Source organism: Anomalospiza imberbis, chromosome 8 (genome assembly GCF_031753505.1).
Source record: "Anomalospiza imberbis isolate Cuckoo-Finch-1a 21T00152 chromosome 8, ASM3175350v1, whole genome shotgun sequence".
NCBI classification, from domain to species: Eukaryota; Metazoa; Chordata; class Aves; order Passeriformes; family Viduidae; genus Anomalospiza; species Anomalospiza imberbis.
This window is the reverse complement of record NC_089688.1, coordinates 9,465,863-9,484,340: the sequence shown is the minus strand read 5'-3', so window position 1 is coordinate 9,484,340 and position 18,478 is coordinate 9,465,863. Positions and strand designations below refer to the sequence as shown.

The 18,478-nt window shown below is 42.3% G+C and overlaps 1 protein-coding gene and 1 long non-coding RNA gene across 7 annotated transcripts in view; one reads left to right on the top strand and one right to left on the bottom strand.

Moving 5' to 3' along the window:
• CDHR1 (cadherin related family member 1) overlaps positions 1-18,478 on the top strand; it is a 341,860-nt gene that overhangs the window by 196,499 nt on the left and 126,883 nt on the right. The window lies entirely within an intron of this gene.
• On the bottom strand, positions 4,961-6,391 carry LOC137478561 (uncharacterized). Its single transcript, XR_011001652.1, has 2 exons — positions 6,337-6,391; positions 4,961-5,101 (listed from the first exon to the last, which is right to left on the bottom strand). It is a non-coding gene; the product is annotated as an uncharacterized lncRNA (long non-coding RNA).

The window sequence follows — 18,478 nt, the reverse complement described above, 5'->3', positions numbered from 1 at the left end:
TGAAGTTAATGGAAGGGTAATGAGGACCTAAGCATAAACAAGCTTACTTGAGGAGAGGGGGTGAGAATGTTTGACACTGGACTGACTTTTAGGGGTCTCAGGTGACAATTTGAATGAGTCATTGATGTGCTGTTCCACTAGGGAAATTCACTCAGTCCACTATCAATTTCCCCTGACATTCACAACCCTCACAGGGTTTCTGGTGTTGGTTATTTGTTACCAGGCAAAAAGAATTTGATTTTCATACTTCTTAAGTGAAACAAAGTTGGAGAAATGAGTAAGACAAACAAGGTCATCTCCAGTGCAAGGTTTTGTAGGTTAGATTCCATTTCATACTCACACAAAAAAGATAATAGCTATTTTCTTATTTCTTTGCAGCTTTAATTTCCCTCAAAGTAATGTGCAGGTTTATTATTTTTTAAGCCAATATAAAAGATAGACAATAGATGAAGCAAGAAAAATGCACAGTTCTTTTCAGAGGGGGCATTAATCTCATGACACAGGATTGGTGACTTCTGTTGGGATCCCAGCCCCACAGTTCAGTACTGATATGTATTTTGGGGGCCATTAACACCATTGCGAAATAGCTGTTACTGAGGCTTTTCCAAACTGAATTCTTATGTGCCAGAGCAGCACTCTTTATCGTTTTACTGTGTGATGGCTAATGGTAAATCTGCATCAAAAGCAGTCCTTGGGATGGCTGCCCAGCTCTGCTAAAATGTACCCATCTCAAGTGAACCCCATCCTGTGGCAGCTCTCTTGAGGAACCTGGTACTTTGCACCAGGTACTTTGCAGTATGAAGCACCCAAGTATTAATTTCAGATTAATCTGAGTTACATTTTCCTGAAACAAGAACACAGAAGAAAGTAGGTTCTCAGCTGAGTGGTGCTGTGCCCAGAGGTGGGGAGGCTGGCTCCAAACCTTGTGCAATATTGTGAAAGGCTTTCCAGGCACCTTTCACATAAGAAAATAACTTTCTCAAAAGGTACTGAAAGAAATAAATGTGTCCCAAAGAAACCTTAACACAAAAATATCAGGCTCATTTTTGTGAGACATTGAGGTGAACCACTTCTACAGGTGAACTGAGGGATGTTAAAGCCGTGTATCTAATCTGGAGAGATTGAGAAAAGTATCTACATTAGGAATATGCTTGTAAACCCACAAAAAGTGCTCCTGAAATATCCTTGAAGTGCAGCATGGTAAAAATTTAGAAGGAAACAGCTGCCTTCTGCAATGTTTTTGGATGAGGAGCAAAAGAGAATAATGTTTCCTCCCAGAATGTCAGGAAATTTTTTATGCAAAAGTTTATTTTAAGGTTGACTATCACACTTGATGTTTTTCTTATGGCAACCTCAGCTTAGTGAGCCACTACATAAGATCAATTTAGATGAAGACATACAGATGAGACTTCTGTGAGAGTTTGTGTTCATTTCAACTTCTAATTTTTTGTCTATCGAGCTCTGTTTGTCAAACAGATTTTAAATAAAAATTCAGGACATCAAATAACAGATGGCAAACACTAGGATATTAAAAGTAAAAAGCCCAATTCCATTTCAGTTCATATTTCCTTGGAGAATCTTTAATTTTCATGTTCAGTAAGACATTGCCTGACCTATCCCTTGCACAGGTCCATGAAATGTAATCAAAGCAAGGCTTCTTTCTGCATCTCTGATTGTTCTCTGACTATGCAGGGATGCCTGCTCGTATTGGATCAATCTCAGCCAAAAAACAATCTTTGCTACACTTATGCTGGCAGAAGACCAATAATATCCAGGAACAATGGCTCATAAAGTAGGAGAAGGATTTTTTTCTGTGTATCCTGTTATGTTTTTTCCATACCTTGCAAAACATGAATGGTATCCAAGATAGTGAACAGTGGCATTTAAGTGACAGTGCTCTCAAGAGAAATGCAAATTGATGCATTTGGTACCTCAGATCCTCAGGCTGTCTTTTCACTTGCCACTACAAGGAAACTGTCTTCAGTCTTCCAAATAAACAAATTACTTTAATCTGAAAAGTGCCAAATAGTATTAGGCTTTTCTTAGGAATTAATCTAGGCAAAAGGAAGGCTGGCCCTCTAGGCAAGGGAATTCTGTATCTGTAAACTACTGCTGCTCAGTCTGTGTGGAGCACTACAAAATTAGTATATTGCTGATAGCTTTATATTTTCACTTGCCTACTCAGCACTTACATTCCAGTAGCTTCTCCAGATTGGATATTAATGATTCACTCTGCAATTTGTGTATCCATGAAGTGGAAATGCATAATCTATAAAAAACCAAAGACCATACCTAGGCACTTACAAGATCTTCCTCTTGATTTACTGGCTGATCTTCCATTCAGCCTGATTTCATGGCAGTCAATGGATTAGCAAGTTCCATTGCACTGTCAGCCCACTAACAGCCCTGTGTGCAGCAATGGCAGAGGAGTAAACTGAACTTTCTGTCCTGAGGCTTCAGAAAGCATTAACCCTTTTTTTAGAACACCCCGTGGTGATGAGCAGGAGCTGTGGTGTGCTGGAAGGAGAGCCATGACACAAGGGTGAGGGCAGGGGCGTGTACAAACCTCTAGTGGTTAATCCTGCATCCACTCTCCTAGTTCCTCTGGGAAATGTCTGTTTTCCTGTCATTCTCCAAGTGCAAACCTTATTTCCTCCTGCTGTTAGTTAATGGGCAAAGGTGTTCTTTTACCTTTTTTTTTTTTTTAGCAGCAGGTTCTAAGTGCAGTAGCTCATTTTCCCTCTTGAATCAAACGAGCTCAGTTTTGTGCTTCTGGGTGTCTTCACTTCCAGGGTATCCACTGCTAACAAAAAAGCTGACCTCCCAGCACTGAGATTCAGCTCTTGCCCAGGAGGGCAGTGTTAGAATTGAGAAGGATAATTATGCACTGCTGTATTCCCTTGCCTTTTTCCACATGCCATGAGAAATTGTGCAAGGAGATGAAGCAGCAGCCATGAACTGCTGTTATTACCATTACTTACACAGTCATGAAAACAAAGAGCCCTTGCAGAGAGCTCTGCCATTGATTTGTGAGCCTTGGTCACCCCTGGGCCTGGGATTGTGCCTTTGTTCCTTACCTGCAGCCCCCTGTTCCTCTTCCTTAGCTCAGCACTATGACAAATTAGACAAAAATTATCTCTGTGCTTGCACAGCTTGTGCTGAATCCTCAGTGTGCAGAAGGATCTAGATCATTTCTGGAACAAGATACAAGCTGATAATAACCCCTGCTATTTGTCCATTTAAAATGGGTCAAGAAGATGACCTAATTGTGCTAATTGCCTTCTGGCATTGCTTGTGCAACAAACCTTTTGGCTGCATGTATGTGTAGGCCTGTGCCCAACAGTAGGCAGTCCTGTCTCTAATATCTGAGCTCAAAGACTAAACTTCATTCCACAGAGCTGCCATCTGCTACAGCTTGTGTCCAGCCACTGAAGAGCCTTGATCACTGATCTTACACACAGCACTGGCGTTGTCTCTGTGCTTTTTCAGGTCACCTTACTGGGATGACTTCCTCTGGCTAGAATGGACTGAATGAACCAAAATACATGAAACGACCTAGTAGATGAACATAGGTGTTAACTATCTCACTTAGCCCCTGCCTTGAGGCAGGATAATGTAAAAACCGAAGCAGTTTTCAAAAGAAATGTTTGCCCACCGAAAGGCTAAATGCAAGTTGTGCATAATGGCACTGATTGAGTGCTTCAGGCTTAGTGCTGTCACCTGCAGCCACTGTGTGTGTGACACTGCTCTGTTTATGCTGCCACTGAACTGAGTGAGGCCATCATTGCCCTGAGTTCCTGCGGTCCCAGCATTTGTGGTAAGAAGATAGGATGGCACTATTTGAGCTGAGCCAAAAGGAGCCCAGGCTACATTTGCAGTCTCTTGTGAAAGTTTTTGTTTGCTCTACTTTGATGGGGGAGAGACATGCTGATATGTTACCTGTTACAGGAATTCTGGACTGCTCCCATCTCCAACAGAGCTGAAAGGCAGCTTTTAAGCAGACTGTCATAAATTACATATTGGAATTTTAATTAATTTCATTTACTGCTTGGAGACATTTAAACTTGAAATGCTTGTGGGCATGAAGGCAACCTTCCATCAGGAAGCTGGAGCACCAGGAGCTCTCTGGCTGCCCTCTGGGGCTAGCCCAGGACTCGTGGACTTGCAGAAGTGATGTACAGATCTGGGAGGAGGTGACTCTGGACTAGGATGTTTGAAATGGGTTAGTGATGAGGACCACCTAGTGCTCTGGACTGAGTGTTTTGAGTGGCAAGTATGTGGTACAGTAATCTCTGAGAGCCAGATGGAGTGGATTTAATGTCAGGAGACATTTTCCAGGGATCAAAGGAGCTTATAGAAATAATTTATTTTTACCTTTAAATTAAGAGAAATATGCTAAATGTTAAAATGGCCCTTAATTCATGAGCTTCATATCCCTGGGGTATGATTAGCACCAGATAACTGGGTCTCCCTGCTGTGCCTTGTTGCTTAGTTACGCCACACAAGTACACTGTGCTTTCATTTTCTGTCTTATGTGAGCAGAAGCAGCATGATATAAAAGTTCAAAAAACCTGAAAGACTCTGAGAGTACTCTCAGCTGTATTCCAAATCACTTGGGCTTCAGCAACACCACATGCACCGTGCTTGCTGTGAATGGAAAGAAGCTTATCCTGATAGTGGGTGTAAATCAGTAGAGACCCCATTAGCTGCAGCTGCTGGAATAAAGCAGTGCAAACAGAATCAGAACCATGCCCAAAAGATTCATCCTTTGTGGAAGTAATTTGTTTTCATTAAGAGAGATTAGCATCACAGCGGTATGATAAACTTAAATGGCCTTGGAAGTGCTATTGTTGTTCTTAAGTAAATATTGATTCCTAAAAAAAAAATTAGCAGATTGCATATTAATCTCCTAAAACAGAATTGCCTTGAAGAGGTAGATACTTGAAGAGTGCAGAGTGTCTTCCTTTTTACTGGCTTTATTAATGAGGGTTTGGTTGTATTGTAAAAAATCAGAGCTAGATTACGCTGGGTCTCATGAGAGCCATTGGTCTGGTGCAGCTGGGAAATCTGGGGAATGCTAAATGCAGAAAAATGTGAGGACCTACCTGCAATGGAGAGAGGGACATCAGTGGGTTGCAGAATAAGGCTTCTGTTCGCATTGAGATTTTCTTCCGACTGTATGGGGAACATGTCTTTCACAACTTGTTTTTACTGTCAAAATGCTTATTTTCCTATTTTGGTTGTACTGTTAATGGATTCTTAAATACAGGTACATAAAGGTCTCGTAGGAATTAAGAGAAAACACAGTTTTGCTTAAAAAAATTACCTGGCAATCCAAATGGTTTTGCAGAAATTCTGAAACACCTCAGTCTAAATACATGGCTGAGTGATAACAGCAGTTTCCTTGGGGGACTGCTAGTGTTTCTTTGCCCACAGTGGCTACAAAGTCTGTTAACACCAGCTGCTATAGATTCTTCTATTTCATGGTTAGGTCTTCAGCTACACAAAGATTAGAGAACAGTCAGGTTAGTAAATATGTTAGTTAATCCCCTCATACTGAAATGGGTCAAAGATCCTTAGATTCTTCTGTATTTTGGTTAGCTTTTAAACTTGACTTTTTGGTTGTTTTTTGGTTTTGTTTTTTTTTCCCTTTTTTTTTTTTTTTTTTTTTTTTGAAAGAGGACTATGAAAAATATGCCTCAAATAGTAGTTCAGCAGTAGTTTTTAATGGTGATTTAACAAGGGTATGTTAAAAATTAATTTTCTACTTTCAGGTGAAGGAGGTGCTCATGTAGTAAGGCAAAGAACTGGCAAAAGATGGGATTCTCATGAATTGGCAGTTCTGTTCTAGGTTTTGGAGGGTGAATAAAAGATGCTGTTTTCTGGCACAGAGCAGCTCTCTTGATTGTCTCATTCATTTTTAAGGGTTATGTCAATCAGCAGTTGTTTTTTTCAGGGTTGGGAATACCCAGTACTACTGTTGTTACATGGACTTAGTGGGAATGTTCTCTTGCCAAGGCCAGAGTGAGCAAATTCAGGGAATCTTGAGGTGACCAATTACTATCATTTTCCTTGAACTGACTTTTGACAGATGATGGCTCCAAAGTGGTAAAACCAAAGCAGTACCTTTGCCAACTTTATTGCTTTTATTTTCAGTATTTTTATGTGATGATAGCTATATTCCTCCCTCAGATATGTTCTGCTTATTCTAATACACCTTTTACACTGTGATCCCTTCTTTTAATATCCTTGCATTTAGACAAGCAGCCAGCCCTTCTGTAGCAACAGATAGCTGTATAATTTACTGAGAAAATAGTTCCTTTCCTGGATACTTACTAATATGAAAGAAGTTTTTATCCTGGGGAGCCAGTCGTTCTATCCCTGCTACCTGTGGTAGATAAGATATTGCATATTTAACTAGAAATGAATAAAGAAAAGAGGCCTCATTTTCACTTGCTACATCTCCAAGGCACTCATCAGCAGGCTCCTTGCTTGAGAGCTTTTGCCTGGTTTTCAGCTCACAAGCCAATAAAGTTGCAGGTATGTGGGAATGCAGTGGGCTGACTTGGTCCATGTGGATTTTACATACTCATCCCATTAGTAAGAGACAAAGGAATCTACCCTTTTAGGTTTGGGTGGAAGGTTTCTTTCCCTATTTGATGTGAACACAGGCAATCAGTAAGATAGTAACCAACCATGTAAAATCCTTAAATGAAAGAAGAGAAGGAAAATGCATGACAGTACAAATTTTTAATTTCTTGCCCTGAAATCTATAGATTTCTTTCTCACTAATTTACTATGTTTCAACATAGTGACTTCCTGCTTAATGTGGTAGAATGTATGAAAGCTGGAGCATTTGATGTATCATTAAAAAACATAACAAATAGCTTTGAATTAAAAAAAACTCAACTAGGTGTTAAGACAACTCTTTTTGAAGTAGGTGCACTGGAGAGTGGTCTCTGTGCCCTGCTGCCTGCAGAGAGCTTGAGGGTGTACTCAGACCACGTCCAGTGACTGCAGCCTGAGCAGGCAGGAGCTGACAGGGCAGAGGCACCTCCCTGCTGCTGCTGGTTCTCTGCTCTGAGTCAGGGGTGACGGGCACTTGCTTGCTTCAGCTCACAGGAGCTCATTGCTGTGAGCTCTGTAGCTTTATTACCCTACCTTACCAGAACAGTAATTTTTACCCAAGAGAGATGACAAGGCATCATTTTGAAGCTAAACATCCCCTAGGATAATCCAGCAAATATTTGGTTTACTTTCCTGAGGGAAAGTCCTTCCATGGGAAAACCTGCCCAGTCAGAAATGCTTGCACAGTGAGAATGCTTACTGCAGGAGGGATAACTTCTGCCTCATATTTTTTCTGAGTGCAATATCACTGGAGTTTAAGATAGGTTTAAATCAATGTGGATGATAGTTAAGTATTCTGGTTTAAAAAATGAAAAATTGTTTTTCACCAGGAGGATATTTCAATAAGGTCAATAGGGGCATGACGATTAAGTAAATCAGCTTTTGTTCACAGTTTACCAAATCTGTCACAATAACTTAAGCATGTAAACTTTTGTAAAACTAGTTTCCCTTGAGGGAAAAGTGGTGATCAGGGCTTTCTCCTAGAGAGAGAAGAGCTCAGATCTATTGCTTATATCAATAAGCATTGATTGAGTTCAAAGGAACTCTGTGGATTTACATATCCAGAAGTCCTGCTCAGGAGATTAGATACCTCTAATCTGTTTTGCTTGCTACCTCTGATACAATGTGGTTCAGATGGTGCAATTTGTTGTTCTCTCTGCCCTGGACAGGTGTTTTAAGGGCTTATTTTACTTCTCATTATCCTCCTCTGATCCTGTTAATAATAAATTCACTTTGCAACTTTAGGTTGAGCCTGTTTTTCCCCTGCAGTGTTTCCTCCCCATCTTTATCTCAACTCGGGAACCCTTTGTTTCTCTTTTTCTCTCCACTGCCCAGCTGTGGCAGGGGAGGGTGAGCAAACAGTTTTTGTGGGCACCTGGCATTGGGCCAGCATCAAACCATGACAAATGCCTAATCCTGAAATTCAGCCTTGAATAATGTGCATGGTTTTACTGCCTGTAAGCTTGTAATTGTAGTTTCTCAACTTTCTGGTCCACGTGAAAGTGCCACAAACCTGATCTGATTTGATGAGGTGGGGAGCTGTGAAGAGCTGTGTAAGACTCCCAGGGTCCCACACAATTTGAAGGGTTACCATGAAGAGCAGCCTCTTACTGGGTCTGGCAGCAAGGTCATGCATCTGGAAGAACCTGATTGGGAAGATGGCTGATGGCTGTCTTCTCAGCCCTGCTTTCTTCTGAGGGGTGGGATCTGTTGGGATGTGTCCATTTCCCATGCCAAACCCTCAGCACACTCCAGGGGTCAGTGAGACTCTGCCTGAGCTCATCCTGCTGTTGGTCTCAGCAGGATGCTGACAGCTATTTCTTATCCTTGTTGCTGTCCTGCTGCTTGACACCAGTGCAATGTATGTATTTTGTACAATGCAAAACTGAATCTAAGTTCTGGTAACTCCTGCAACAAGGAACAGGTAGTTTTGTTTCCCTTGGGCACTTGCAAAAATCCAACAGCCATGGGATAAGCAAGGTGTGTATTCATCCAACCAATCAGTGGGAATAAGGGGAAACATCCCAGATCTTCACGAAGCAAACTAAACACTACCTTTCCTGGCTTACCTGTTTCTAGTTATCACAAAAGTCTCTAGGTTTGCTTTGTTTTCCTAGGAACTGTTTTCCTGTTGTCACAATCAAAGTGAATTTCAGGTTTCATGAACTTCCTTTCACCTGATTAGACATAAGCAGTTCTAGGAAGCTGTTCTTCCTTTAATCCTGGAAGGTTTAAAAATGTGAGAATTGGTAATAGAAAGTTGTAGGTATCAGCTTCAGAGAATATTGTGTTTCTGGGTGGAGCTGATTGATATGGAAATGCTGTGCAGTGTAATATTCACACTATCTCTGTACACATTTTACAAGTGGAGAGCATGGGGTTTTTTTGTTTTTTTTCTTGTCTACAAGTTTTGACAAGGGAAGACTCTAAATGTAACTTCTCTAAAACTTCAGTGATTGTAGCATGGGGAATGCAGATGATTGGGGAAAGGTTGTACCCTGTTAGCCTCTTTTATCTGGCTGGGGTCTGCCAACAGTAGGAGTATAAATAAACGTGTTGTAACAGGAAAGGAGAGTAGGAATTGTCTCTGAAGGAGAAGCTTAGCAGAAATCCCAGCCAGAGACTATTTGAACTGATTGACTGTCCAGATGAAACCTGAATTAACACCACTAGATGAGAAAGCTCTTCTTGGGGACAGCTCTGACAAACCTGCATTTTAAACCTACAGTGCAGTTCTGCAAAGCTGTCTTTGTTGGTCTCCTGATAATTTCTTCCTTGCTTAACATACCGTGAAAAAGTTTAACCTTCCCTATCCAAACAGGCCCCCACTTGAAAATTGAAAGAGCCTGCTGAAGTTCCTCCTCCCAAACTAGATGTGTTCAGGTTTTTGGTGGCCACTTGAGACTTTAAGCGCCTGCTTAGGGAAGTGGAATGTCAGCTCTCCCAGCCATCGGTGCGCTGGGGCTGTGGGGTGTAGCTGTTTGCACCCTCCCATCACTGACACATCCTCCCCACCTCGAGGAACAGTCGTACAAGGCAACCTCTTTGTGACCCAGGTGCTCATTTAATTTCAGCCCTTGCTCACATGCAATGAAGCCAAGTGTGGCTCCTGGGGAATTCTGTTGACTTCAGGAGATTTACCGTGGTGTAAATCAGAGGCCAAGTGACAGAGGAAGCCCATATGTTCTCTTGGAGTGCTGATTATGGGGGAAAGAAGCTGGATCACAAGAAAATGATTGCACCCAGATTGTTTTCAATGTTTTAATGACTAGCTTAAGGCAGCAAATAAAAACAGAATCAGAGGTGATTTATATTTTTGCTGAAATCTAAACAGGTCTGGCCCTAGGCATTTGCATTTGTTCCTGTCTAACACTGTGGCTGACTTCAAACCTCTTGAACTGCAAGAATTGCTGAAAGAGGGAAGTGAAAGCTGCTTGTGTAAGTCAGTGTCAAAACTCTCAGAGACAACAGAAAGGGCAGGAGGGGATATAGGTATGGGAGGAATTGGGCTGCAGAAATGGGTTGCAGAGGAGGAATATCATATTTGTAGAGAAAACACTGCTATCAATGGGAAATATCCTCCACTCCCCTCCCTGATTAGCAATAGTTCCTCTGATAAACCTATCTCATTGAGATCAAGAATTATTACAGAACCACAGAATATCCTGAACTGGAAGAGACCCACAAGAATTATCAAATCCAACTCCTGGCCCTGCACAACACCATGCCCAAGAGTCACACTATGTTCCTGAGAGTGTTGTCCAAACATTTCTTGAACCGTGTCAGGCTTGGTCCTGCGACCACTGTCCTGGGGAGTCTTTTCTAGTGCCCTGCCACCCTCTGGGTGAAGATCATTTTTCTAATATCTACCCTGGTGCCCTTCAGGACACAGTTGGCCCTCCTGGCTGCCAGGGCACTGCTGAATCATGTTCAACTTTTCATCAGCCAGGTCCCTTTCTGCAGTGCTGCTTTCCAGCATCCCATTCCCCAGTCTGTCCATACATCCAGGGTTATCCCACCCCAGGTGCAGAATCCAGCACTATCTGTTTTTGGAATTCATATGATTGGTGACTGCCCAGTCCTTTGTCAAGGTCTCTCTGCAGGGCCTCCCTGCCTTTGAGGAGTCAAAGGCTCCTCCCAGTTTTGTATCATCTGCAAACTTGATCAGTATCCTTTCCAGTCCTGCATTCAGGTCATTTACGAAGATGTTGAAGGGCACAGAGCCTAAAATAGAGCCCTGTGGGATTCCACAAGTGACAGGCCTCCAATTTGATGTCACCCCATAATGTGTTTATCCAGCTCTGGACATTTTGTCCAGAAAGATCCTCTGAGAGACAATATTGAAAGCTTTACTGGAATCCAGGAAGATGACATCAACTGGTGTCCCTTGGTCAACAGGATGGGTTACCCTGTCTTTAAGGAAATCAGGTTTGATAAGCAGGACTTCATGAAGCCATGCTGGCTCTGACCTATAGCTCCATTGTCTTTCAGGTGTTTTTCAATACCTCTCAGAATCATCTTCTCCATAACTTTACCAAGCACTGAAGTGAGACTAACAGGCCTGCAGTTTTGATGTTTCCTTCTTGCCTTTCTTGTCCAGTGGGATCATTCCTCAAGGACCCAGGTGTCTTGTGTTGTATCTACTCCACAGCTTTAGCTGAGCAGGAGAGGAAAAGGAGCTAAGACTTCAAATAGGACTGAAAAGTTTTGCAGCCTGTCCTGAGCTTTCTTTTTTTTCTCCCTACTCAAAGTCCCAAACAGAAGGCTGCTTCCAGAAAAAGCAGCACCAGGGTGATTGGCTCTATGCATAGCCAAAACCAACTGCCATCTAGGGCAGTACCTTGTTAGTTAGAAGGAGAAAAAGACCATAAAAGACCATGACCTGGAGCCCCATAGAGTAAGGTTTTTGCTGCTATTAAGGGAGGAGTTGAGATGTGGGACCACAGCCACTGGGATACATTAATAGCAGAGAAGCACTCCCTGTCTTTCCACAGGCAGAGCTTGCCATTGCACCTCATTTTTCTCTGTCACAAGAGCAGCCTCCCCAACTCTCCAGGGCTGTTTCTGGCTCTCTATCCCAGTTTTGTCGCTCCAGAGTTTAGTTTTGCTTACTTTGCTGAAATGCCTTTGTCTGTGTCTGGCAATAATCCTAAGGACCACAGTCATTAGATCAGCAGGCTGGGTCCCAGTTCACCCTGTTTGGGTATATCAGAGTCCTCCAGGATCAGGAAGCCCAAAAATGCCATAGCCAGAAGCCTTGAGCAAGGGAAGAGGGCTGAAGCCCTTTCTATATAGACAGTGAGGCTGTAGCAAAATCTGCATATTAAATAGATGTTTGCTTTATATATATATATGCAAGAGAAATAACCCCTCTTGCATCCAAATTCACATCAAAGAGATGGTGAAGTCTGTTCTTCCTCACTCACTCAGTGATGTGGTGTGGGTGTTTCAGTGACACACTGAGCTCACAGCACCATTTCTCAGCTTCTTCTTAATGCTTGCCACAGTAGAAATCTCATTCATGGATGACACTGATCTTATCACAGATATTGATTCATCAGCCTGAGCTGAGTATTAGCAATGAATTTTTCCTCCGCAGTTCTTTGATAGCTCTGATGTCTGATACCAGTGTAACAAGCTGGTGTTGGCTCATGTAGAGTGGGTGGTCTCAATGGAGGGTTTTTTTTTTCAACTGAGTGTTCTCTGTGATTCTGTGAGCACTTCATGTGTGGGTTTGGATTAAGTATTCTGCATCAAAGGGACTCCTATTTCTTTGTCCAGCAGTTTCCACTGAACTCCAAGTGTGTATTACACAACAGCAAATCAAAAAGGGGAGGAAGGGTGAGGTGCACTGCTGATATTTGCTGGTATTAATTGGAATGATTCTTCCAAATGAAATCTCTCATTAATAAATTCCATTTTAAAAATTTAGTCCTGGAAACTGGAGTTTGGTGTGTATTGGAAAAAAACAATACCAGGGAAGGGAAAGTTTAGCTGTGGGAATAATTTATGGTTTTGTTTTCATTTGTCTGTTTTCATTCTGTTTGGGGAATATAGGGGAAAGCAAGGGAAATTCATAGAAACCATAAGTCATTTTAGATGTTTTAGCTGCTTTTGTGATCTCCAGATTTCCAAGGTTCTGTTAGAAAACAATAGGCCATTTCAGGGAAGGGGGACAGTTCCCTCCTGTACAAGGGAGTAGGGACCTGCCTGAGTAGGGGCCATGGGTACTCCCATGTCTTCACAAATCGTGTTTCCCAGGGGACATTTTCCAGTGCCAACAGACTATTTAATCATCCTCAGAGCTTTTCAGGAGTGAGTTTTCATGCATTTCTGTTCATTCATCTACTTCTTGCAACGATCTCTGTGACCAGATAAGCAATGTCCTGTGGCATTATCTGTTCTCTTCAATACCACTAAATATATATAAATCCATGCAGCAGCTCCTGTCAGAAAACTGCAGGACACAGGCAGAGAGAGAGATGTGAGAGACAAGGTGTTGTAATGGACAGCACCATCTGCTTTGTTGACAGCCACTTGTGCAGAGAGGACAAGGCACTGATTAATTTGTCAAGGACTCCTGTGAAAATCTGTGAAAGGAGGCAGATATGTGTATGCACAATGCACAAGGAGATGTGGGGGGCAATGGTGTCTGTCAAGATGAGAGGGAAGGGTGATAGAGGCTTTAAAAATGAGTATTTGGACATCTCACTTGGAGAATGGGACAAAGGCATTGACACATCTGGCTACAAGACCACAATGAGTTGCAAGTTGTTGCTGAGCAGCAGAAGTATAGATAGTTATTTATAAGATGTGTAAGATGTGGAAAAGAAAGTGCAGGCTGGCTGCTAACCCTTGGTTGATTTTTATTTTTTTTTTTTTCCTTTCACTGAAATCTATGGGTTAGAAGGTCTGCTAATCTCCACTAATTGGCAGTTCTGCTGCCAGGCTCACGTACAAGGGATAAAGGAGCCAGAAAGATGAGGGACTGCCAGGGAGATACAGTGGAGGGATAAGACACACCAGTGGTCAATGAGAGTTTTCACAGCTGCAGTCCACTCTGGGCTTTTTCCCCAGGCTCTCTTCTCCTAAAGCCACACTATAAAATCCAGACAAGTTATGCAATTAAGCAAATTAAAACCAGTCTGGAGGCATTTCTGTCAGACTGGCTAACAGAGACAAAAATTGCTTATTTCACAGAAAAGCTGCAGAAAATAATTATCTTCTAACAATTGGTGCCAGTACTTTAGATCAAAAGAGAAGTATGATCAAATATGGATGGCAAAGACTGAAAAATTTAGGGAGAATTTTTTGAGGGAAGAGAGTTTCAAGCAGATTTGTAACAATCTCATCACTTTTATCAATTATCTAGAAATCATATGTAAAGTAGACCTGAAAGATGACGAGTGACATTACCCTTTTGGGCAATTCAATGTTGCCTGTTTGTGGTATTAGTTATCTGTGGATTAACAAAAAATAACAGGTGAAGACTCCTCACTCACAACAGCTCAGTTCTGAGCTTTTCAGGTCTTACACTGACAGACAGTTTGTGGCAAGGGTCCATTGCTGAAATAAGTCCATCTGGCATGGCATATTTGAGTCCTCTAGAGAAGCTTCCATATGGGGTCAAAGAAGCAAAGAGGAATGCTCTCCCATCCTCAGCACTGCATTTTTGAAAATGAAGAGATTAATACCACAAGTACTGTTCCATCCTCTTACAGAGACATGCATATAAAAAAAAAAAAAAAAAAAAAAGAGAGAGAGAGTAAAAGTGTAAGAATAACTCAATTTTTAGGAACTCCATACCAAGAGTGTACAGACCTTTCAAGACAGGATGTTTTGAACTGGACACGTACCTTTCTCAAGTCTAATCCAGTTCAATAGAAGTAAGGGTGATGAAAGGGTGGAAGTATTTGAGGTTCTGCTGCTCTGGAATGCTCACACATTCATTGCCAATCAAAGTTATGTGGATTCTGTGGAGAGTGGGTGCTGCATGGATTGTGTGCAGAGACATTAATCACAGAACAGGTGTAAATTAAAGGAAACTTCCAATTTTCTGCCAAATGTAAGAGAAACAGATGCTTAATGAAAGGAATTTCATTTTGAACTCATTGCAAGCAACCCAACAGAGCAGTGCAGTCTGCTCTTCCGTAGACAGGCAAAGAGGGACTGGGGCACAGATCTCTTTCACTTGCACACAGTCTTTACTAATCCCATGGTTACAATGAAGATTTGTCTCAGTTACAAACTCCTAAACAGACTTCTAAAATACTACCCAGCAGCAGGATTGACACTGGAGCTGGGGAGACAGACCTCTGCCAAAGTATAATTGCAGGACTGGGGACTTATGTTAATCAGAAGTTCGTTCCCAAATCTGATAAAACCATGAAAAAATTTCAGTGGCTTTGGATTAGACCTTCGTTTATGCTGTTTAGCTACCATGTACCAGATTGATTTCTAACTGGCTGCCTTAGTAGATTTTAAGATGTGAGTGCCCACCTCCTTCAGGTTTTAGCCTGGAAGGTTCAAGTCACTTGGGAAAAGTATTTCATAATTACTGTGAATCCTTGTTATAAAAAAATTCTCATGATAAACACATTTTTCTTGCTTATTTTTCAAGAGGAAGGAGGAGGAAAATTGAAGTTACTGGACAAAATTTTGGAGGTATTTTAAAATAATCTGTGGAGAGTGGATTTTATTCTACGTTTGGGTGGCATGGGTTTGGGAGTTTTTTTGAGTGGTGTTCTTGTTTTGATTTGGCTCTTTGGTTTGTGTTGTTTGTGGTTGATTTTCTTAAATTTTTCTTATCTGACGCTTAATGAAGTTTTGGCTGGTAAAATGGCTCATGAGACATCCCAGGCAATTCACCCTGTGTTTTACGTGCTATCAAAATGTATGGCTCCAGCTTGTGCAGCTGCTTGCTGTCAGGTTCATTACATCCTGAGCATCCATGCCCCCAAGAGGTTCCTGCTGAAGCCTCTGTCATTCATTCATTGAGGAGATGACCGACTGAGGAGAGCAGCTGACCCTCACAGAGGTGGGACTGGGGCTGCCTCATTGATTGTCCACGGAGGACAGCAGGCACCAAGCCAGTCGGCAGGGAAGGAGGATACAACGGGCAGTTGGTTTTGTCTTTCTCTGGAGCATTTCATTCACATTTCTGGATAGCATGTGCTTTGTTTTGCCTTTGTTCCACATAATAAACTGACAATGGCTAAGGATTTTAAATCCTTTTTCCTTTCATTTCTCATGTGTTCCTAGAAATTGGAGAGGAAAGTGATGCTTTCAGACAAAGCCAGTTTGTCCGCTACAGAAAAGCTTGGTGCTTTTCTGCATCCAGTGTTAAATCATCTAGAAGTGCCATAACAAATAATTACACCTCGGTGCTTTACGTTCTCCAGCAGAGGAGTGAGAGGGTGGACTTTTGGAGCACACTTCTCCTAAATGCATTGCTTTAGCTCCACAGCTTCAGGGAATCAGTGCTGCCTCGCAGTCAGTTGATGCAGGGATGCAGCAGAGTGTGTGTGGCACACGCGTGTGAGCCGTGCAATGGCTGCTCAGCGCCCTGTCCCGGGCACACATGGCACCCCTGCCATCCAGGGGACACCAACAAGGCAGTGGCACCGGGAGGTTGCCAGCCTCACACTGGGAAAGGCTGACAAGAGCTGCCACAAAGCTTCCCCAGCAGGGAAAGAAGCTGGCATGGCTGCAGCAGCTGCTACCCTGCTCTGAAAAGGTGGTAGCTTTTACCTTAGAGTACGAGCAAGGCCGTGAGGTGCACAGGCCAGCAGGATCAGCAGTGACCTGGGCTAGTGACCCCATGGTGAGGGCAACCATGAGGGGAAGAAGGGCACCTGGATCCGAGCTAGCACTGCAAGGGCTTGGCCTTCCCATCTCTGTGCCAGGCTGGCGATTCAAGTTTGCCTGGAGCAGCATGTGGTGTAACTTGACTTTTAGTGCTTGTTTTAAAGTCCAACTCACTCCACGTGGCAGGATTTTTAAATGACAGGTGTGTGTGCTTCTATGAAAACATTTGCCCTAATTCCCTAAACCCTTAGGTAAGTGATCCTGTCAGGTGAACAGTCGAAAAGAAAGGCAGGAGAGGAACTGTGTCACAAAACTGCCATTCACAAAGGATGTCTGTGTCGTGCACAGTTCATCCAGGCAGCTGATTATTTAAGACCATTGTTCAATTTAAAATGACATGAGAATTTGAGCAAAGATTAATATGATTTTGCACCTGCAGATAGACAAACGTGGGATGGGCAAATGTGAATGTTGATTCTGATATTAAGGAAAAAAATACAGTGTTTAGCTCATCTGAGCATTAGGGTCAAGGATTTCCCTGTCTCCCACTTCATTACAGCATTTAGTGAAGGGTTCTCTGAGGGCTGCCTTTGTGATCACAGGCTGAGTTCTGTGGCACAACCCAGAGAAATATAATTTTGTATTGCATCCCCAGCAGAGATTTGAGCTGATAACAGTTGTGTTTGTAAACTTAGTGCCCTTTTATGTTACCCTGAACATAAAAAAATGAGCAAATAACACTCAGAATGGATCACCATGAATCCTGCCTTCCCATAGGAAAGATTCATGGACTAACCAGAGCAACTCTGATCTTCACTCTGGCACTGGCAGAGGGGCACTGCCATATTAAAAGCATTTCAGACATGGTGTGCATTTGCTGTCACCTGAGCTGGAATGGCTGTTTAGCACAACACAGAGTCTGGTGCAATTTAAAGCCTCTAAACCAGAACCACAGAAGTTCTCTTTCCTAATTTGGTGCTGGCTCAGGTCCCCAGATGGCTTCAGCATAGCAGCACATTAGGCCAGATCCAGTCCTGCTCTGCACCTTCTCTGCAGCAAATCCATGAGTCCAGATTATTGTTCTGGTAGTTGCTGGAGGATTGTTTGTGTTTGGGAGGTTTTTTGGTTGAGTTTTATTGTTGCTGGGGTTTGGGGGATTTTGCAGGGGAGGGAGAGGGAGGATGGGGGGGTTGGATATTTTTCTTTTCTCCCCTTAGGTCATCTGACATCCTTCATTTTTCTGTGTAGTTCTTCCTCATGTCTAAATGTGTTTCAGTAAATCTGTTGCTCCCCTCTCTGTTTTGGCAGCTGCAAGTGGTCTGTCTTCCTCACTCCTCAAAATATTAATAATTGATTTTGAAGGGATCATATTGTTTACTTTCCTTAATAGTTATCCATTGCCTCTTCCTTGTATTTCAATAATATGCCTTCTGCTTACATCTAGGTTAGTGGCAGCTCTTTACTTGAATACTTTGGCCACCTCTAATGTGATAACAAATTGCTGATTATCAAAGGAGTGATAGCACTTACTTAGACTCCCACACACACTAAATCTAGATTAAGGAATTTGAGAAATTAAATGTAGGCAGGATAATGGTTAGTTCCTTAATCAGAATACTATTAAACAGCAGAACACAGCCCATTACTGAAAAAAATTCAAAAGAGACATCATTGAATATTTAATATGACAAATATGATGAAATGGACACCTGGCAAAAAAGCTGATGTTATAGCCTATCATGTTCTAAAACAATCAAAGAAGAGGACAGTGAAGAGTGTGTTTCTCCTAATGGTTATAGGAAAGGATGAAAACCTGCCCTTTGTTTCTGGCTGTTTGCCTTCATGGAGAGCTCTGTCTGTCTACTGACTCTCCCTCGCTGTCCCTCTGCAAAGTGGCTGTAGCAACACCTGGCTCCTTTACTGCACCAGCTCACCAGTCTGTGGAGTACCTGGGATTTTTTTCTCAGTTTTTCCTTCCAAATGAATAATAATGTGGTCTTTTTAGTTCTGTATCCCTGATTTTTTTTCCCTTGAGGACATCTTA